The sequence below is a fragment of the Scyliorhinus torazame genome, chromosome 8 (assembly GCF_047496885.1).
Source record: "Scyliorhinus torazame isolate Kashiwa2021f chromosome 8, sScyTor2.1, whole genome shotgun sequence".
Taxonomy (NCBI): Eukaryota; Metazoa; Chordata; class Chondrichthyes; order Carcharhiniformes; family Scyliorhinidae; genus Scyliorhinus; species Scyliorhinus torazame.
In genome coordinates this window covers 36,455,257-36,478,586 of record NC_092714.1, presented here as the reverse complement: position 1 = coordinate 36,478,586, position 23,330 = coordinate 36,455,257, and the positions used below count along the sequence as shown (strand labels likewise).

Genomic DNA, 23,330 nt, shown 5'->3' with positions numbered 1-23,330 from the left:
GCTCACCATGTGAGGAACTGCGGAACTGCGTCATAGCATTTCACAGTTTAGAATGTTGAAGCATTCCTGAGAATGCCCCTTAAGCAAGACACTGTCTGAATTGTGATCTTCGATAAAAAGCTATAATACAAAACTCTAAATATTCTGTCCACTGAGAGGAAGGCTTAATTTCTACAGGACACAGATTACATAAGTAGCTTCCATGATAAATACACATGTAGGTAATAATCTCAAAGAAAGATGCATGCAAAGTTAAGGATTTCAAAATATTATATTAAGTATATTTATATCTAGAGGGGGGAGCTGGTATGGGAGGGGATGGGCAGGGGGGCACCGCCTGGGGGAGATACAGCTGCGTGGGAACCGGGTGAGGAGTTGGAAAAAGGGGATGGCTAATCGACAAGGGGGAGCGGGTAGGAAGCCCCCCAACCCGGCTGATCACGTGGAACGTGAGAGGGCTGAACGGGCCGATAAAGAGGGCACGGGTACTCGCACACCTTCAGAAACTTAAGGCAGATGTGGTTATGTTACAGGAAATGCACCTGAAACTGATAGACCAGGTTAGGCTACGCAAAGGATGGGTGGGGCAGGTGTTCCATTCGGGGCTAGATGCGAAAAACAGGGGGGTGGCTATATTAGTGGGGAAGCGGGTAATGTTCGTGGCAAAGACTATAGTGGCGGATAACGGGGGCAGATACGTGATGGTGAGTGGCAAACTACAGGGGGAGACGGTGGTTTTGGTAAACGTATATGCCCCGAACTGGGATGATGCCAATTTTATGAGGCGGATGCTAGGACGCATTCCGGACCTAGAGATGGGAAAGCTGATAATGGGGGGAGATGTTAATACGGTGTTGGAACCAGGGCTGGATAGGTCGAAGTCCAGGACTGGAAGGAGGCCGGCAGCAGCCAAGGTACTTAAAGATTTTATGGAGCAGATGGGAGGTGTAGACCCGTGGAGATTTAGCAGACCTAGGAGTAAGGAGTTCTCGTTTTTCTCCTATGTCCATAAAGTCTACTCGCGAATAGACTTTTTTGTGCTGGGAAGGGCGTTGATCCCGAAGGTGAGGGGAACGGAGTATACGGCTATAGCCATTTCGGATCACGCTCCACACTGGGTAGACTTGGAGATAGGGGAGGAAACAGGAGGGCGCCCACCCTGGAGAATGGACATGGGACTAATGGCAGATGAGGGGGTGTGTCTAAGGGTGAGGGGGTGCATTGAAAAGTACTTGGAACTCAATGATAATGGGGAGGTCCAGGTGGGAGTGGTCTGGGAGGCGTTGAAGGCGGTGGTTAGAGGGGAGCTGATATCAATAAGGGCACATAAAGGGAAGCAGGAGAGTAAGGAACGGGAGCGGTTGCTGCAAGAACTTTTGAGGGTGGACAGACAATATGCGGAAGCACCGGAGGAGGGACTGTACAGGGAAAGGCAAAGGCTACATGTAGAATTTGACTTGCTGACTACGGGCACTGCAGAGGCACAATGGAGGAAGGCACAGGGTGTACAGTACGAATATGGGGAGAAGGCGAGCATGTTGCTGGCACACCAATTGAGGAAAAGGGGAGCAGCGAGGGAAATAGGGGGAGTGAGGGATGAGGAAGGAGAGATGGAGCGGGGAGCGGAGAGAGTGAATGGAGTGTTCAAGACAATTTATTAAAAATTATATGAAGCGCAACCCCCGGATGGGAGGGAGAGAATGATGGGCTTTTTGGATCGGCTGGAATTTCCCAAGGTGGAAGAGCAGGAAAGGGTGGGACTGGGAGCACAGATCGAGGTAGAAGAAGTGGTGAAAGGAATTAGGAGCATGCAGGCGGGAAAGGCCCCGGGACCGGATGGATTCCCAGTCAAATTCTATAGAAAATATGTGGACTTGCTCGCCCCGGTATTGACGAGGACCTTTAATGAGGCAAAGGAAAGGGGACAACTGCCCCCGACTATGTCTGAAGCAATGATATCGCTTCTCTTAAAGAAGGAAAAGGACCCGCTACAATGCGGGTCCTATAGACCTATTTCCCTCCTAAATGTAGATGCCAAGATCCTGGCCAAGGTAATGGCAATGAGAATAGAGGAATGTGTCCCGGGGGTGGTCCACGAGGACCAAACTAGGTTTGTGAAGGGGAGACAGCTGAACACGAATATACGGAGGCTGTTAGGGGTAATGATGATGGCCCCACCAGAGGGGGAAACGGAGATAGTAGTGGCGATGGATGCCGAGAAAGCATTTGATAGAGTGGAGTGGGATTATTTGTGGGAGGTGTTGAGGAGATTTGGTTTTGGAGAGGGGTATGTTAGATGGGTGCAGCTGTTGTATAGGGCCCCGATGGCGAGCGTGGTCACGAATGGACGGGGATCTGCATATTTTCGGCTCCATAGAGGGACAAGGCAGGGATGCCCTCTGTCCCCATTATTGTTTGCACTGGCGATTGAGCCCCTGGCGATAGCGTTGAGGGGTTCCAAGAAGTGGAGGGGAGTACTTAGAGGAGGAGAAGAACACCGGGTATCTTTGTATGCGGACGATTTGCTACTATACGTGGCAGACCCGGCGGAGGGGATGCCAGAAATAATGCGGATACTTGGGGAGTTTGGGGATTTTTCAGGGTATAAATTGAACATGGGGAAAAGTGAGTTGTTTGTGGTGCATCCAGGGGAGCAGAGTAGAGAAATAGTGGACCTACCGTTGAGGAAGGTAACAAGGGACTTTCGTTACCTGGGGATCCAGATAGCCAAGAATTGGGGCACATTGCATAGGTTAAATTTAACGCGGCTGGTGGAACAAATGGAGGAGGATTTCAAGAGATGGGATATGGTATCCCTGTCACTGGCAGGGAGGGTGCAGGCGGTTAAGATGGTGGTCCTCCCGAGTATCCTCTTTGTGTTTCAGTGCCTCCCGGTGGTGATCACGAAGGCTTTTTTTAAAAGGATTGAAAAGAGCATCATGGGTTTTGTGTGGGCTGGGAAGACCCCGAGAGTGAGGAAGGGATTCTTACAGCGTAGCAGGGATAGGGGGGGGCTGGCACTACCGAGCCTAAGTGAGTATTATTGGGCCGCTAATATTTCAATGGTGAGTAAGTGGATGGGAGAGGAGGAGGGAGCGGCGTGGAAGAGATTAGAGAGGGCGTCCTGTAGGGGGACTAGCCTACAGGCTATGGTTACAGCCCCATTGCCGTTCTCACCGAGGAACTACACCACAAGCCCGGTGGTGGTGGCTACACTGAAGATTTGGGGACAGTGGAGACGGCATAGGGGAAAGACTGGAGCCTTGGGGGGGTCCCCGATAAGAAACAACCATAGGTTTGCCCCGGGGGGAATGGATGGGGGATATGGAATGTGGCAAAGAGCAGGAATACGCAACTGAAAGATCTGTTTGTGGATGGGAAGTTTGCGAGTCTGGGAGCGCTGACCGAGAAATATGGGTTGCCCCAAGGGAATGCATTCAGGTATATGCAACTGAGGGCTTTTGCGAGGCAACAGGTGAGGGAATTCCCGCAGCTCCCGACACAAGAGGTGCAGGACAGAGTGATCTCAAAGACATGGGTGGGGGATGGTAAGGTGTCAGATATATATAGGGAAATGAGGGACGAAGGGGAGACTATGGGAGAAGAACTAAAAGGGAAATGGGAAGAAGAGCTGGGGGAGGAGATCGAGGAGGGGCTGTGGGCAGATGCCCTAAGCAGGGTAAACTCGTCGTCCTCGTGTGCCAGGCTAAGCCTGATTCAGTTTAAGGTATTACACAGGGCGCATATGACTGGAGCACGGCTCAGTAAATTTTTTGGGGTGGAGGATAGGTGTGCGAGGTGCTCGAGAAGCCCAGCGAATCATACCCATATGTTTTGGTCATGCCCGGCACTACAGGAGTTTTGGATGGGGGTGACAAAGGTGCTTTCAAAAGTAGTGGGGGTCCGGGTCGAACCAAGCTGGGGGTTGGCTATATTTGGGGTTGCACAAGAGCCGGGAGTGCAGGAGGCGAGAGAGGCCGATGTTTTGGCCTTTGCGTCCCTAGTAGCCCAGCGCAGGATATTGTTAATGTGGAAAGAAGCCAAGCCCCCGGGGGTGGAGACCTGGATAAATGACATGGCAGGGTTTATAAAGCTAGAGCGGATTAAGTTCGTTCTAAGGGGGTCGGCTCAAGGGTTCACCAGGCGGTGGCAACCGTTCGTCGAATACCTCGCAGAAAGATAGATGGAATGGAAAAAAGAAGGCAGCAGCAGCAGCCCAGGATCGGATCGGGGGGGGGGGGAGGGGGGGGGGGGGAGGAGGGACCAGAAGGACTCGCAGGGTTGTTAATATATACTGTATAATATGTATAGGTCGTTGCTACAGGTAATTATATATTGGACTGTTAAATTATATTTTTGGAGAGTGTTGCTTGTGATAAGGCAGTTGCCAATTAGGGTTAGTTTTCATTTTTGTTATTTATTATTTATTCATTTTTTTTTGTTTGTTTATAAAATAGGTCATTGTTATTTGTGTTGTTATGGTATTGTGTAAAGGATGCACAATGTACTGTGTTGGTTGACCAAAAATTTTCAATAAAATATTTGTAAAAAAAAAAAGTATATTTATATCTGATTCAGCAAGAGCTGCAGATATGGACTGAAAGCGTACTTTGTGTATTTTGTTTTCTCTTTCCTCTTCTGAAGGCATATCTGCAGAGTCCTGACAGCCCCCCGGCACTCACTCAAGCTTTAATTCTTTATTGTGAGATCACAAAGTGAGGGGAGAATTTTTGACGCCTCCCGTCTGGCAGAAACGGCATGTTGCCACCCAAAAAGGATGTGAATTGACTGACCACCTGTTTCCCAGTGACAGTATGGCCATTCCTATCTCGCTCAAGGCCCACTACTGCATGGCCAGAGCGTCTGCTGGGCTCAGGGGGTGGGCCCTTTAAGTATGTAAATTGAGGTCCAATGACAAGCACAAGAACAGTGTCCAATAACAACAACATCTTTTGCTTACTTGGTAACTTTACTGCAATAATAAGTCCCAATTCACTTCACGGAAATGTTGTAAAGCAAAGTTTGACATTAAACCACATAAGGCTTGGTCACAGAGATAGGTCTTAAGAAGTATCTTACAAGGAAAGAAGGAAAATGGAGAGGCAGAGAGGTGTAGGGAGGGATTCCAGTCCTCAAGTCCATGTAACTGAAGACAAGACATAGCCAGCAATGATGGAGCAATTGATAACAGAGAGCTCAAGAGGCCAGAAATACATAAGTACAAATATCTCAGAAGTTGTTGCGCTGGAGGAGGTTACAGATATAGGGACCGGCAAGACCATGGAGGATTCAAAATCAAGGGTGAGAATTTTAAAATCATAGAGCTGTTTGGCTGGAGCCAGTGATCATAGGCTGAGCAGGACTTGTAGCAAGTAAACACGTGGGCAGCAAAGTTTGGATAAGCTCAAGTTTGCGGAGAATGGACAGCAATGCACTGGAATAGACGCATCGCACAAATATTATGGGAGAGGCGTTTTCAGAACCCCAAAATGTATCATGGAGTTCAACCAACCTCCCCTTTAATGTATTGTTGATTTTGAAGCACACGGCTTGTTCTCCAGGTGTGGGTATTACAATTATGGACACGTGGGTTTTTAAACACAAAACAATGTTTATTCCATGAAACCAACTTAACCCTTTAAAAAACATTGGATCACTTAACACCCCTTACTTCAAAGATAACCCCGAAAATAATACAACACTAAATAATCCTTCAGTTATTCCTTTCAACATCCAAGAGACTTAACACCTTTAAACAGAAACACATCAGGTTAAAGGCATTACTATTATGAGTTTAAATCACCCGAATGATCCAGAGATAGTATTTCATGGCAGAGATCACAGCAGATCCAGCTCACTGCAAACACAGACACACCCAAGCTTTTTTCCTCCAAACCTGTAACCTAAAAACTGCAAAATGGCTGAGCTAAAACCCAGCTCCACCCACACTCTGCCATCACTGCATTTCTTAAAGGTACATTGCGTAAACATCCATTTCTTAAAGGCATTCTCACATGACATCTCCCCCCAAGAAAAAAAAAACCATCAACTTCAAGATGGTTTCATTTTTCACTTTTGCACCATCCACTAAGAAATGTACACAATAAATATACCTTTTCGTTTTAAAATAAAAACAACACACGCAAACAGGTATAATAATAGTCCATTTTTCTTTAGTCTTCTTCCTCCAACTGAAATCCTTCTCGATTGACAGTCGCTTTGAACAAAGTCTCTGCACGATCCATCTATTCCTCTACTCCTCGGCATTTCTCTTTAGAATCAGATACTTTAGTTCAATCTGACCACAGAGTCCCTTGCAATTCTCCAAAGCAGGATCATTGGTTACCACAGCTTTCAGGCAGTCAAATGCCTGTTGAAAGTCCACTGTCCATTGAAATGTTTGCCGTTTCTTTAGCAAGTCCATCAGTGGAGTAATCACGTTACAAAACCTTTGCACAAATGTTCGATCAAATCCACTCATGCTAAGAAATCGCATTATTTCCCTTCGTCTTGAGGGTATTGGAAACTCCGCAAGGAAAGTGATTCGGGCTTCTCCAAATTCACTTTCGGCTAGGTTCATCACCAAACCCGCCGCCTGAAGTCGATCGAACAACTCCATACGATGCTTTAAACGTTCTTTCCACGTCTGGAAGCTGTAAATAAAAGCAGATTGTCCCACTTTCTCAATGCAATACTCCAAACATGGGACAGGACAACAGTCCACCCCTGCAACCGCATCCAACCCTCGGCAGTCCACACACAACCGTTGGGCACTGTCTGGTTTAGGTACCATCACCATGGTTGAGCTCCATTGGCTGCAAGCCACTTCAATAATGCCATTCCTCAGCATATTCTCAATCTCTCTGTTAACCTGTGCCAATTTTAAAGGATTAAGTCTATATGGATGTTGTTTGATAGGAACAGCATTTCCCACATCTACATCAGATATAGCCATTCTAGCACCTCCCAATCTATCGCTACAAACTAGCCCATGTGATATCAACAACTCCTTCAGGTCAGTTCATTTTTCCTCTGAATGGTAACTTAACAATTCATCCCAATTTTTAAGAACATCCTCATTTTCCAATTTAATTTGAGGTATGTCAAATTCACAGTCATCTGGGGCGAAATTCTCCCGAAACGGCGCGATGTCCGCCGACTGGCACCCAAAACGGCGCCAATCAGACAGGCATCGCGCCGCCCCAAAGGTGCGGAATGCTCCGCATCTTTGGGGGCCGAGCCCCAACATTGAGGGGCTAGGCCGGCGCCGGAGGAATTTCCGCCCCGCCAGCTGGCGGAAACGGCCTTTGTTGCCCCGCCAGCTAGCGCGGAAATGACATCCCCGGGCGGCGCATGCGCGGGAGTGTCAGCGGCCGCTGACAGTTTCCCACACATGCGCAGTGGAGGGAGTCTCTTCCGCCTCCACCATGGTGGAGACCGTGGCGGAGGCGGAAGGGAAAGAGTGCCCCCACGGCACAGGCCCGCCCGCGGATCGGTGGGCCCCGATCGCGGGCCAGGCCACCGTGGGGGCACCCCCCCGGGACCAGATTGCCCCGCGCCCCCCCAGGACCCCAGAGCCCACCCACGGCGCCTTGTCCTGCCGTTCAAAAGGTGGTTTAATCCACGCCGGCGGGACAGGCAATTTATCGGCGGGACTTCGGCCCATCCGGGCCGTAGAATCGAGCGGGGGGGCCCGCCAACCGGCGCGGCGCGATTCCCGCCCCCGCCGAATATCCGGTGCCGGAGACTTCGGCAACCGGCGGGGGTGAGATTCACGCCAGCCCCCGGCGATTCTCCGACCTGGCGGGGTTCGGAGAATGACGCCCAAGGATTTGGTTCGTCACTTTGAGTTAGAATCACCAAAACCTCCTTTTTCTCTCCTTCCCTTTCAAAGTACCTTTTAAGCATACTCACATGACACACGGTGAGTCTTCCTTCTATCTGGTGTTTTTCCCACATAATTCACCTCACTTCATTTCCCTTCAATCTGATACGGTCCACAAACATAGCTTTTAAAGGATCCCCTACCACCGGTAACAACACCAAAAGTCCATCCCCACTGGCAAAGCTACGAACTTTGGGTTTCTTGTCCGCTACCCTTTTCATCACATTTTGTGCAACTTTCAAATGTTGTCTAGCCAATTCACCTGCTCTATTTAATCGTTCCCCAAAATTTGACACGCAATCCAACAGTGCAACCTCCGATCTCTCACCCACCAATTTCTCCTCAATCAATTCAAGTGGCCCTCCCACCTCATGACCAAAAACTAGTTCAAAAGGACTAAATTTGGTAGACTCATTAGGTGCATCCCCAATTGCAAATAATACGAATTGAATTCCTCTATCCCAATCCTCTGGACAAACCTGACAATTCACCCCCAACATTGTCTTGAATGTCTGATGCCACCCTTCCAACGCGCCCTGCGACTCTGGATGGCACGCAGCCGATTTAAATTGTTTTATTCCAAAGCTATCCAGAACTTCTTTGAATAACTTTGAAGTAAAATTCGATCCTTGATCCGATTGAATTTCTGTGAGTATTCCATATCTAGTAAAGAATCCAAGCAACTCCTCCACAATCCCTTTAGCTGTAATATTACGTACTGGAATGGTCTCTGGAAACCTAGTAGACACATCCATTATAGTCAAAAGATATTGATTCCCACTTTTTGTTTCAGGAAGCGGTCCTACACAATCAATTAGGACCCTTGTAAAAGGTTCCTCAAATGCTGGAATGGGTTTAAGGGCGCTGGTTTTATCACTGCTTGAGATTTCCTTATCACTTGACATGTGTGACATGATAGACAAAATTTAATTACATCTTTATGTAGTCCCACTGGCACCTCATGTGCAACTCGCAACACCTCCTTTTTATACCCTAACGGCAATACTACTTGATGAACCTCTGCCCACTTTTCATCCGCCTGCATATGTACAGGTCTCCATTTTCTCATCAAGACATCACTTTTACGGTAATAACACTCTGGTATACTCTCAGATTCCTCTTCTGTATATGCTTTCTGATATATCCGTTTTATTTCTATATCTTTCTGTTGTAACTCCGCCAATTTTCCTGAACTAAAAATATCCGCCTCATCCTCCACCTGTTCTTGTTCTTTTTCAACCATCTGATCAAAAATCGTTTCTGATAATTGAATTTCAACTTCATCTTCATTCTTTGATTTCTCCTCTTGTCTTAACCTGTGACTTTGCGACCTGGTTACTACACAATCCGTAAAAATCCCAGGACATTCATCCCCCAACCCTTTAGTTGTCTGATTTTTCACTGGCTTATCAACCACAGTAGGCATCACTCCCACCTGCGATCCAGCTATATCATTACCCAAGATAACCCGTATTCCTGGACAAGATAGTTTCTCTATTACTTCTACTACCACTTCACCACTCTTCACCGGACTTTCCAACCTTACCTTATATATTGGAACGCTAGCTACTCCTCTCACCCTGAATTCCACATACCACCACCTTTCCTGGCAACATTCTTCCCAAACTACATAACTCCTCATCTCTTAGGGCAGCACGGTAGCATTGTGGATAACACAATTGCTTCACAGCTCCAGGGTCCCAGGTTCGATTCCCGGCTTGGGTCACTGTCTGTGCGGAGTCTGCACGTTCTCCCCGTGTGTGCGTGGGTTTCCTCTGGGTGCTCCGGTTTCCTCCCACAGTCCAAAGATGTGCAGGTTAGGTGGATTGGCCATGCTAAATTGCCCTTAGTGTCTAAAATTGCCCTTAGTGTTGGGTGGGGTTACTGGCTTCTGGGGATAAGTTGGAGGTGTGGACCTTGGGTTGGGTGCTCTTTCCAAGAGCTGGTGCAGACTCGATGGGCCGAATGGCCTCCTTCTGCACTGTAAATTCTATGTTCTATGTACCATTAAAGATTGACATAAAATTGTCAATTATCTCTTAAAATTGTGACTTCTTTACCTGCTCCTCCTGATACACATGAGTAAACTTTACCCACACAAGTAAATTCTTTAAAGACATCTGGCACCTTCTTAACAATTACTTCTTGAACAGGCTGTACAATTGTTTGCACCTCCTTCGCTTCCCTTGGACTTTCCTTTACCACTCTAACAAATCCCAGTGTCTTATCCTGTTTTACCACATCAGCCTTCCCAGTGCTTTTCTTCAACCACCAACACTGTGACTTTACATGGCCTAGTTTATTACTGTGAAAACATTTGTAACTTTTCATTTCTTTTCCACCCTCCTGGATTTATTTTTTAATCTGAGGTACATTCTCTTTATTGTCTTCCATCAGATCACCTTTACCTTTACCACTTGAGTATTTCTCATGTCCCCAGTTTTTATCCCTCACCAGCTGAAACTGATGTCGGAAACCAATTTTTGATTCATGAACTAATTCATTATCATCTGCCATTTCTGCTGCTAATCTCGCAGTTTTAACCCTCTGTTCTTCCACAAGAGTTCTCACCACATCAGGAATTGAATTTTTTAACTCCTCCAAAAGTATAATTTCTCTGAGAGCTTCATACGTTTGGTCTATTTTCAAAGCCCTTATCCACCTATCAAAATTACTTTGTTTGAGCCTTTCAAATGTTTGACCAAATTCTTTCCTTAAATTTCTAAACCTTTGTCTGCAAGCTTCAGGCACTAGCTCATATGCACTTAAGATGGATTTCTTCACTTCCTCATACGTTCCAGATACCTCCGCCGGTAGTGATGCAAACACTTCACTAGCTCTACCTACCAGCTTTGTTTGAATCAGTAATACCCACATGTCCTGTGGCCATTTCATTTGTTTAGCTACCTTCTCAAATGAAATGAAAAAGTCTTCCACTTCCTTCTCATCAAACCTTGGCAATGCTTGGACATATTTAAATAGATTCCCACCAAGCCTTCAACTATGACGCTGTTTCTCACTATCCTCATCACTATCCTCCAACTGTACGTTTCCCTTTACGTCTGCCAATTTTAATTGACTGTTATGTTTCATGGCCATTTTCTGAAGTTCAAACTCCCTCTCTTTATCTTTTTCCCTGATCTGTATCTCCCTTTCTTTTTCTTTATGTTCTGCTTGGGCTATTCTTTCTTTTCTCCATTCTTCTCTCTCCTTTTCTTTTTCCTCTCTCTCTCTTTCTTTTTCCTCTCTCTCCCTTTCTCCCTCTTCCTCTCTCTCTCGTATTCAAGCCGCTTTAATTCTTTCTCATGTTCCATTTGTTTAATTTGCAACTGAATTTTTGCCATTTCCAATGAGTCAAACTCTATCTCAGGCAACTTTAAATTCTTAACCACCGCCATAATTACCTCATCTTTTCGCATTTTGTCGGGTAATGTTAACTACAATGGTTTTGCCAGACCCAACAGTCTGCTTTTAGTCTCTGTCCGTAAGATACTGCGTGTGACAGTCTCCACCCCCAAAGATTTCTGAGCCTCTGAAAGAGCCATTGTCCACAACACACTTAAACTCTAATACCATACTGGAAAAGCAACAATCCTTCACTGTCTTTAAGTTCACAAAAGCCAATCCAATAGATAGACTTTTATCTCGGACGAGCCCCCAATTGTTATGGGAGAAGCATTTCTTAAAGGTACATTGCTTAAACATCCATTTCTTAAAGGCACTCTCACATGACACAAAGGCATTCATGAGGGTTTCAGCAGCAGACGGGGTGAGCCGGGGTAATGTTTCAGAGGTGAAATATGCAATCTCAATGATTCTGCAGATATACAGTCAGAAGCTCATCTTGGGACCAAATCTGGCATCAAGATTGCAAACAGTCTGGTTCATACGAATATACAAACATACTGAATAGGAGCCGAAGTAGGCCATTCGGCCCCTCAAGCCTGCTCCGCAATTTGATAAGATCATGGCCGATCTGTTTGTGTTTCCAGTTCGATTTTCCCATCTGCCCCCGTTAACCATTGATTCCGTTGCCAACAAAATCTATCTACCTCCGCCTTTAAAATATTCAGTTGTCCCGCCTCTTCTGCCTTCTGAGGCAGAAAGTTCCAACATTGCACAACCCACTGAGAGAAAATAATTCACCTCCATCTCTGTCCGAAACGGGCGACCCCTAATTTTCAAACAGTGCCCCTCTAGTTTGGACTCACCCACAAGAAGGAACCAGCTTGTCAAGACCATTCAGAATCTTATATACTTCAATCAACCCTCCAACAGTTGCCACAGGGAGGGACGGAGTCAGTAGCTTGGAAACGGAATTTGTTGGGACTGAAGACAATGCCTTTGGCCTTTAATCACACCGTACCAGGCACAGGACAAGCCATCTGATAATTTGGAGGCAGTGGAAGAGCCAGGTGAACAGGGGCGAGGTAGAACCTGGTGTCGTCAGCATACAGGTGGAAATTAAGGCTCTATTTTCAGTTGGTGTCCTTGTTGTTCTGGATTATACCCCTCTCAAGAGTGAACTACACACCACCCTCCCCTCACCACTGTTCCCACCCGCAACCCGCCCGCACCCCCCCCCCCCCCCCCAACCCCCGCCTCTGGACTTGCCACCTCCAGTTGGACTATTAAATCACAAACTGGTTCCACCGGTGTGGGATTTTGGTAGGCCAGGAGTGTGAAATCTAGGGTGTGCAGATTAGACCAGCTAGAGCTGATCTGAACTTGGTCAAAGTTGTCAAAGAACTGTAAAGCTGTAAAATTACTGTCAGTTCTGCCAAAGAACTGTCAAAGTGGTCAAACAACTATCAATCTATCAAGAAACTGTCAAAGCAGTCAAGGTACTGTCAAGCTGTCAAGGAACTGGCAAAGCTGTAATTGCCGTTACAGAACTGTCAAAGGATGCTCGGTGGTTGGCGTGAAGGTGGTAAGAGAAAAGGGTTGTCGGTGGGTGGCATGGGGTGGTATAAATTGGCAGGGGATATGAGGGCCATGAGACAGCTTGAGGGTATAGGTTAGCAAAGGGGTGTACAAGGGCCATATGGCACAGGTTGATATGGATGGGGCACAGAGCGTGTGTGGGAGTTCGGGTGTAAGGGCTGAAGGCCTATTTTAGTGGTTTAATATTTATTTTACTTCATTTAACAATGTGCCGGAGGACAGAGGCAGGCCTTCCACCCAGCTCATCTCTGCATTCAGCAGCCTTCACATTCATTCTGGGGACAGCAAGCCTGACTTCTAATCCAGTCTGCACACCTCCAGAATGAAAATTGAAACTGTGGGTTGTTCATTTTAAAGGTTGGGTTTGCGGAGCCAGGAATTCTCCAGTCTCTGTGTACCTGGCCCAGGAGTGAAAACCTGGGCCTGTGTCTCTGGCTGTCACCCTGGCTAATGCAAAGACCTTTACAAACAAGAAACTTTTGCTGATTTTTGCATTTTCAGTTGGAGTCTGCACTCGTGGAGAATAGCAACTGGAGAACTAGGGCTTCATCATTTTAGCTCTATCTCAAACTCTCTGCCAATGTTAATTCCTAGCTGGGAGTGTGAAAATAACTTTGGTTCTGGCAGTTAATCTTGGCCAAAAGCATGCTCACTAAACAATAGAGGCAATGATACTAAGCGGCACAAGGTCTGGGTTTATGAATTAGAAACTGGACTGAGATATTCCAGCTCCTGTACATGGTTCTGTGGCAGTTTTCTAAGTTACACTATGGGTAGGTTGGGGTTATTACATCACCATTTTCACTAATGATGTGGAGAATCTTCAAAGTAAACCCGGCGCGACGGGAGTGAATCACAATTTTTTTTAAAAACAGCCAAAATAATTCTCAGGAAAGATGAGGCACCAAGATGCAATTTTAACTCTCTTAACCCAGCAATAAAAGGCCGGCAGAGGTTAATACCGAGTAATCGGTTTACCACCTTGTCTCCATTCTACCGCTGCTTTAATTCACTTCCTCCTCTGAGATACTTAGGATCCCAGTGCAATTTTGAGAGTACACTGAGTGGAGTCTGCACTCAAGGTTCACAGATATCTGATGGTAAAAAGGAAGAGGCCTCGACAATGTAAGCCCATGTTTATTTTAGTGAGGTCAGAAGGCAGATTATTCCTCCAGGCTCCGTGAGAATAATACAGGCCTTTGCCATTGTGGGCCCCGTTGCCATGGTCCCCCCACCCTTATATTTTTCCAATCCCCCGTCCCCCGACCGCCATATTTTAACACTTCTGCTGCCCAACCCCACCCCCAACTGTACAGAATTAACTAGTTGCTGGCCTCCTTTTTGTCTGGGCCACTAACCGGAACTGTAAGTGATGCATGCTTCATCCCACCCATGACTGCTAACCCTTGACCCCATGGTCCTTGCAAAGGAGCTGGTGATGCCTCAATGTCCTCTGAGTTAGAAACAAGGGCAATCTCACATGGTAGCACAGTGGTTAGCACTGTTGCTTCACAGCGCCAGGGGCCCAGTTTCGATTACCGCCTTGGCTCACTGCCTGTGCGGAGTCTGCACGTTCTCCCCGTGTCTGCGTGGGTTTCCTCCGGGTGCTCCGGCTTTCTCCCACAAGTCCCGAAAGACGTGCTGTTAGGTGAATTGGACATTCTGAATTCTCCCTCTGTGTACCCGAATAGGCGCCGGATTGTGGCATCTAGGGACTTTTCACAGTAACTTAATTTGCAGTGTTAATGTATGCCTACTTGTGACAATAAAAAAGATTATTATTATTTTGATTTTTGATTTGATTTATTATCCCATGTACAGTGAAAAGTATTTTTCTGCAGCCGAGGGAATGTACACAGTACGTAGATAGTAGACAAAAGAATAATCAACAGAGAACATTGACAAATGGTGCATCAACAAACAGTGATTGGTTACAGTGCGGAACAAGGGGCCAAACAAAGCAAATACATGAGCAAGAGCAGCATAGGACATTGTGAATAGTGTTCTTACAGGGAACAGATCAGTCCGAGGGGGAGTCGTTGAGGAGTCTTGTAGCTGTGGGGAAGAAGCTGTTCCTATGTCTGGATGTGCGAGGCTTCAGACTTCTGTACCTTCTGCCTGATGGAAGGGTCTGGAAGAAGGCAATGCCTATATGGGAGGTGTCTCTGATAATACTGTCTGCCTTCCTGAGGCAGCGAAAGGTGTACATAGAATCAATGTGCGGGTGGCAAGCTTGTGTGATGCGTTGGTTCACCACACTCTGAGTTCACCACACTCTGCAGTTTCTTGCGATCTTGGACCGAGCAGTTGCTCGACCAGGCTGTGATGCAGCCTGATAGGATGCTCTCTAACGCCATTCTCAAAAGAGACAGCGTCACCCAGCAGAGGGATTTGGTACATGATTACCAACTAGCCACCTGATAGTTTGCATTACTCCCGACAGTGCCTTGTAAAATAGAACCACGCATATACAGTGACCAAGGAGAGAATAAGAGTTAAATCCACTGTCTGAATAGTGAAAGTAAAGAGTGTGGGAAAGATATAACAATGCAGCAATACTGTGTCTACATAGTTTAAGCTATGATTGAATAGGAGACAAATAAATCAAATCAAGAAATTGCATAGAGGAAGAGAAATGAAAGAAAAAAATAAAAATTGTAATTAAGCAACATAATTAGAATGCTTAGATCTTAAATTAATAAATCAGTTTCCAGACTAAACTAGACAAAACATATGTTCTTTATATAAAGGTTATAGCAAATATGGAAGTAAGTAAATGGATATACAGTTACCATACTGGTATTAAGTGGCTTATCAAGTCTTTTTGAACTATTTCTATATATAGCTTCGAAGCAACTCTGTTGTGCTTTTCATTTTTGCAGCCGTAGGGAAACCAATTAACCAGCTTCACTCTCAAATACAGCCCTTGTATTTTTCTCATCCAAATCTAAAAAGGGTTCATTGGAAGTTACAGATCTCAATGAGGGAACCAGGAGGAAGCAAGACTTATTTTCAACATATAGGAGAGAGAGTCAAGGGATGTATCATTTTGTAACCTTCTCATAGAGACCCCAGTGCAGCATCAGGAAAGACAGTGACTGAAGCTTGGAAACAGGCCCATTCTTATAGCTTGTCAATGCTGCGTGATAACGATGAGGGGGAAATGAACTCGAATGTTGATTAAATACATTGAATGGATCATATATTCATTTTTAAAAATTTGTTCATGTGATAGAGGGTGTTGTGTGCAAGGCCAGCATTTATTGTCTACCCCTAATTGATCATAATATGACGAGCAGCCATCTTGAACCACTGCAGTGTAGTTATAGCCACAATGTGGATCTAGGGAGTCCCAGGATTTTGGCCCAGCGATGTTGAAGGAACAGCAATATATTTTCGCACTGTCTACGGTCCTTGTTATTCTAGGTGATACAGGTCGTGGGTTTTGGAAGGTGCTGTCAAAAGAGCCTTGGCAAGTTTTTATAATAATCTTTATTAGTGTCACAAGTAGGCTTACATTAACACTGCAATAAAGTTACTGAGGTACTGCAGCATATCTCTTAAATGGTGCCCTGGTGGTGGAGGGAGTAAATATATAAGTTGGTGGATGTGGAACCAATCAAGCGGGCTGCTTTATCCTGGATGGGGTTGAGCTTCCTGTGCTAAGTTGCTCAAACTGTGAAGTTTCAAAAGGAACTGAGCACTGTATCATCAATGAATATCCCCACTTCTACCTTATGCTGGAGGGAAGGGCACTGATGAAGCAGCGGAAGATATTTGGGTCGAAGACACAGCTCTTTCAGCGATGTCATGGAGCTGTTATGATAGGCTTCCAACAACAACCATCTTCCTTTGTGCTGGGTATGACACCAACCAGTGAATCCAACCAGTGAAGTGTTTTCCTCTTATTCCTGTTAACTTTAATTTCACTCAGGCTCCTTGATGCCACACTCCCATGCTTCCCATGTAGCCTCCAGTCTCACCTCACCTCTGGAATTGAGTACCTTTGTCCATGTTTGTGTAATCTGGGACCGAATGGCCTCAGCGGAACCAAAACTGAGCATGATTGGGCAGGTTATTGGTGAGTAAGTGCTGCTTCGTAGCACTGTCAAAGACATTTTCTCTCAATTTGCTGATGAGCGAGAGCAAACTGGTGTAGCTGTAACTAGCTGGGTTGGATTTGCCCTATTTTTTTGTGAATAGGGCCATACCTGGGCAAGTTTCCACATTGTCGAGTAAATACCAGTATTGTCGTTGTACTGGAACAGCTGAGCTAGAGGCATGGAGCACAAGTCTCCAGTGTTACAGCCAAGATGTTGTCTGGGCCCATAACCTTTACTGTATCCAGTCCACTCAGCTGATCCTTGATATCACTTGGGATGAATTAAAATGTCCGAAGACTGGCCACTGTGATGGTGGGGGCCTCAGGTGGAAGTCGAGATGGATTATCCATTTGGCTTTTCTGGCTGAAGGTGGTTGCAAATTCTTCAGCCTTGTCTTCTGATCAGATGTGTTGGACACCCCCATCACTGAGGCTGGAAATGTTGAGGGATTATTTGCCTCCTGTTAATTATTTAGTGGTCCACCACCATTCATGACTGGAAGTGGCCATGGGGCAGAACTCTGATCCTGATCTGTTCTTTGTGGGATTGCACAGTTTGCCTATCGCATGCCGCTTCCGCTGTTCAGAATGTATGTCGTTCTGCAATTGTAACTTTACTGGACTGGCACCTCATTTTTAGATATGCCTGGTGTTGCTCCTGAAATACTCAGCTACAGTCCTCATTGTAGGTCAGGATCTCCCAAAAGATGGTGATGGAGGAGTCAGGGACATTGCTTTAAGGTATAACTCCATGAGTATGAATACGTCAGGCTGTGGTTCACTATTCTTTGAGACAGATCTCCTAATGTTGGCACAAGTCCCCAAACGTTAGTGAGGAGGTCTTTGCAGGATCGGGTGTTCCTTTGTTATTTCCGGTATCTAGGTCGATACCAGGTGGCCCGTCCAATTTTATTCTTATTATATTCTCTGTTGCAGTTTGATGCAAATCAGTGGCCCACTAGACCATTTCAGAGGGCAGTTAAAAGGCAACAATATGCCAAGGGCCTGGAGGTACATAGAGGTCAGACTGGGTAAGAATGGCAGATTTCCTTCCTAGAAGGACATCAGTGAACCATATGGGTTTTTGCAACGATCTGATAGTTTTCACGATCATCATTACTGAGACTTTTTTTTAAATCCCGTGAAGTAAATTTAAATTCCCCAGCTGCTGTGCTGGGATGTGAACTCACATCTCCATGTTATTCATGCAGCTTTCTGGGTTATGTGTCTATCATCAGATCACTGTGCTACTGTCCGCAATCGTAGAATAGTGCAGCACAGAAGGAGGTCATTTGGCCAATCCATTCTGTGCCACCTCATTTGAAGAATAATCCAGTTCGGCCCACACCCTGCTGTTTCCCTCTATCCTCGTATTTTTTTCTCCTTCAACTATGTTATAATCTCAGTTGATGTTTTCACAGTAAGAAATCTTCCAACACCAGGTTAAAGTCCAACAGATTTGTTTCAAATCACTAGCTTTCAGAGCACAGCTCTTTCCTCAGGTGAATGAAGAGGTGGGTTACAGAAACATATATGTAGACAAAGTCAAAGATGCAATACGATACTTTGAATGCAAGTCTTTGCAGGTAATTAAGTCTTTACAGGTCCAGACAGAGCAACTAGAGAGAGGGATAATCACAGGTTAAAGAGGTGTGAATTGTCTCAAGCCAGGACAGTTGGTAGGACTTCGCAAGCCCAGGCCAGATGGTGGGGGGTGAACGGAATGCGACATGAATCCAAGGTCCCGGTTGAGGCCGTACTCACGTGTACGGAACTTGGCTATAAGTTTCTGCTCGGCGATTCTGCGTTGTCGCGTGTCCTGAAGGCCGCCTTGGAGAATGCTTACCCGAAGATCAGAGGCTGAATGCCCTTGACTGCTGAAGTGTTCCCCGACTGAAACACTTCAACAGTCAAGGGCACTGTATCCCAGATCATAATCACTTGCTGCATTAGAAAAAAATAGCCCTGTATCACCTTTGGCACTTCCCAGCTTTTGTACTCCATGTCCCTATTTATAAAGCCGAGGACCCTATATGCTTCATTAACTCCTTTGTTAACCTATCTTACCACCTTTGAAATTTGTGCATGAAAATCCTCAAGTCTCTTTTTTTGAACCCCGTTAAGAATGGACCATTTAGCATGCATTGTCCCTCTTCATTATTCCTGTCAAAATGTACTATCTGACACTTTTCTGCACTGAATTCATTTGCATGCGCAGGCCCATTCTGCCAGCAACCAGCCATGCCTAAGTGAAGTTTATGACCATCTTCCTGACTTCCTCACTGTTTACTAAGCTTCCAAGTTTTGTGTGGTTTTGAACATGGTGCCATGTGCTCCCAAGTCCAATGTCTACCGAAAACAGTTGTGGTCTCCGCAATGAGCCTTGATGAACTTGAGTCTGAAAAACAACTATTCGCAACTCTCCACTTTCAACCCCGTAGTCATTTTTGAATCCAAGCAGCTACTGCCTATATTCTCCCATGGGCCTCGAAATTGCAAACAAACGTAATGTCTGCTCCTTTATCAAACTTCTTTTGAAAGTCCATAAACACAAATATGACCGGCACTGCCTTCATCCACCCTCTCGTTAAGAAACATAATCGAGTTAGTCAAAGACAATTTGCCTTGAAAAATCCATGCTGTCTCTCCTTTATTAGTCCATGCTTGTCAAAGTTGCTGTTCATCTTCTCCTGATTATTATTTCTAAAATCTTCCCCATCACCGACATTTAAATTACTGACCTACAATCTCCAGATTCATCCTTATCCCATTTCTTTGAATAAGCTGCACAATTTGCAATCCTCCAGTCCTTTGGAAAATATCTTTGTAGTTCTTGGCTCTCTCAGTAATTTCTTCACAAATGTGCTCCTCTATCTCCTTTCCACTGTTTAATGATCTATAAAATACACAAAGTAGAATAATATCCTCTATGGTTACTTGACTCCAACTATTTGATCCTTAAAGGACATTCTCTCTCTCTGTAGCACTGCAATATTTTCCTTGATCAGAACAACCCATCCTCCTCCTTTTCTTCATTTCCTATCTGTCCCAAATACCATTTATACAGGACATATCTAATCCTCCTCTTCTTTGAGCCATGTGGCTGTTTGTACCTTCAGCGCCTCAAACTTACTAACAGCACTTCCAGAAATGTGAATCAAACCTACTTTAGACCACTTTGTACTTCCTATAATTCAAGCTAATTCTGTTTTAGTTCTAGGCAGCACGGTAGCATAGTGGTTAGCACTACGGTTTCACAGCGCCAGGGTCCCAGGTTTGATTCCCGGCTTGGGTCACTGTGTGTGCGGAGTCTGCACGTTCTCCCCGTGCCTGTGTGGGTTTCCTCCAGGTGCTCCGGTTTCCTGCCACAAGTCCCGAAAGACGTGCTTTCTAATTACATTTACAAATGGCGCCCCGATCTCTCACTACACTGGGCAGTTCCAGCGAGCAGAACTCCTCAGTGCAGAATACGGGGCTATGTGTGGCCTTGGCTGTGTGTTTCCCACTGAGGCCCCCTGTCTAACCCAAGTGCCGTTTGATAGCGTTGTGTTTCTCGGCGCTGTGAACGCCGGGAAACATGTGGCTAATCACACTCGTTGTGGGACTTTGTTCCCATTCAGTTAAATCGCACGCAGTTTGTTTACATTCCCTCAAGTACGCAATCCCTTCAAAAACAAATATTTGTATTCTTAACCCCACATCAAAGACACGAATCATTTAATAGTACATTTGAGCTGTCAGTCAAACTGTGAACTTACAGCTCCCCACTGTAGTAAAAAGGGATGTAGAAAGCAGTCAAGTATTAATAATCCTATAATTATATCATTTAGGGTTATTTTAACAAACTACTATAACAGTTCTCTTTTACAACTCACAGATATGGACAGACAGTATTTTTTTAAAATTTAAAGGGCAGGATATTTAAATAACTTGACAGCTTTACAGCATTTATCAGTCCTCGAGCGTTTAAATCCAAGCTAAAGTTTGTAACTCACGCACTGTGGGCTGAGGCCCTTGCTCCATGCAAAATTGGTCTGTTTGAACTCAGCACTGAGTTCAAATGTCCATGCATAGTTCAGGTTTCCCATATATTGGAGTCACATCCTGCCGCCAGTTTCCCCCACCACCTCCCTAGAGAAATAGAATCTCCAGGAATGGAGGCGGGACCTCTAGATCTGGGATCACAGCTCTGTGAAAATCTACACACAACTGTCTCTCCCATTACTCTGTGTCTCTTTTTTGCCAGTTTTTAACATTGTCTCTTGGTGCCAGCCCCCTGGCAGGTTAGTTTAAACCCTTTCCCACAGCAATAGTTGACCAGCCCGCTAAGATATTGGTACCAGCTCTGTTTAGGTGCAACACATCTACCTTGAACAGATTTCTCCTGACACAGGACTTGTCTCCATACCCTGGAAACTGAAGCTATTCCTCCTGAACCATATCGTTACTTATGCATCGACCTGTCACAGAATCACAGAATTGTTATGATACAGAAGGAGGCCATATGTTCCATCGTGCCTGCACCGCCTCTCCAAATGGGCATCATGACTTTACGCCATTCCCCTGCCTTTTCCCCATAACCCCTGCACATTGTTTCTATTCAAATAATCATCCAAAGCCCTCTTGAACACCTCCATTGAACCTGCCTCCACCACAATTCCCAGCAGTGCATTCTCGACCTGAACCACTCGTTGTGTGAAAAGGATTTTTCTCACATCACTTTGGCTTCTTTTCAAATCACTTTAAATCTGCCCTCTCATTCTCGATCCTTTTACGAGCGGGAACAGTTTCCCAATCTGCTCTGTCCAGCCCCTTCACGATTTTCAACATTTCTATCAAATCTTCTCTTCACCTTCTTCTATCCAAGGAGAACAGTCCCAACCTCTCCAATCTATCCTCATAACTGACGTTTCTCATCCCTGGAACCATTCTTGTAAACTTCTTCTGCACCCTCTCCAATCCGTTCACATCCTTCCTATAGGGTGGCACCCGGAACTTTACACAGTATTCCAGCTGAGCTCTAGCTAGTGTTTTGTATAAATTCAGCATAACATCCTTGCTCGATATCCACTTTAATAAAGCCCATATCTTCCTATTTCTATTCTCAGTAACGTGTGCCATTGGAAATACCAGAAATTACTAAGTTTGCAGACTTAACTTCATCCCTAGCTTCTTAAACACCGACTGCCGGAACTCAACCCCTTTCTTTGATATATCATTGGACCATAACCTCATTCTTCCACCACCTCACACAATCAATCTGAATTCAAACAGGCCCATTTTAACTGGAGCAAGGGCCTTGTCCCACAATCATGTTCACCATGATATCCCTTACACTGGAAACAGACCACATTTGGAGTATTGTGTGCAGTTCTGGTCACCTCATTATAGGAAGGATGTGGAAGTATTGGAAAGGGTGCAAAGGAGATTTACCGGGATTCTGCCTGGATTGGAGGATAGGTCTCATGAGGAAAGGTTGAGGGAGCTAGGGCTTTTCTCATTGGAGCAAAGGAGCGACTTAATTGAGGTTTATAAGATGATGAGGGGGATAGAGTGGACGTTCAGAGACTATTTCCTCGGGTGGATGTAGCTGTTACAAGGGGACACAACTATAAGATTCAGGGTGGGAGATATAGGAGGGATGTCCGAGGTAGGTTCTTTACTCAGAGAGTGGTTAGGGTGTGGAATGGACTGCCTGCTGTAATAGTGGAGTTGGACACTTTAGGAACTTTCAAGTGGTTATTGGATAGGCACATGGAGCACACCAGAATGACAGGGAGTGGGATAGCTTGATCTTGGTTTTGGACAATGCTCGGCACAACATCGAGGGCCGAAGGGCCTGTTCTGTGCTGTACTGTTCTATGTTCTATGTTCTAGTAGAGTAACACAGCATATTGGTTGCACATCAACGGTATCAGAACTGTCTGTGTTGTCCTCGGGTCTATTGAGTCCCAAAACGAAATTAGTAAAATTACCCTCTGATGTTTGCATGGTTCTACCATTGTTGATAGATGGTATGTGCAACATGTTGAAGAAGAAGTGGCACAGGAGCACGGTGCACTGTTGCTTCACACCGCCAGGATCCAGGGTTTGATTCACACTTGCGTCATTGTGCAGAGTCTGCACATTCTCTCCATGTCATAAGAATATAAGAACATAAGAACTAGAAGCAGGAGTAGGCCATCTGGCCCCTCGAGCCTGCTCCGCCATTCAATGAGATCATGGCTGATCTTTTATGGGCTCAGCTCCACTTTCCGGCCCGAACACCATAACCCTTAATCCCTTTATTCTTCAAAAAACTATCTATCTTTATCTTAAAAACATTTAATGAAGGAGCCTCTACTGCTTCACTGGGCAAGGAATTCCATAGATTCACAACCCTTTGGGTGAAGAAGTTCC

General features: G+C 45.5%; 1 protein-coding gene across 2 annotated transcripts in view; it reads left to right on the top strand.

The window, feature by feature from the left end:
- Positions 1-23,330, top strand: part of runx1 (RUNX family transcription factor 1) — a 268,198-nt gene that overhangs the window by 97,732 nt on the left and 147,136 nt on the right. The window lies entirely within an intron of this gene.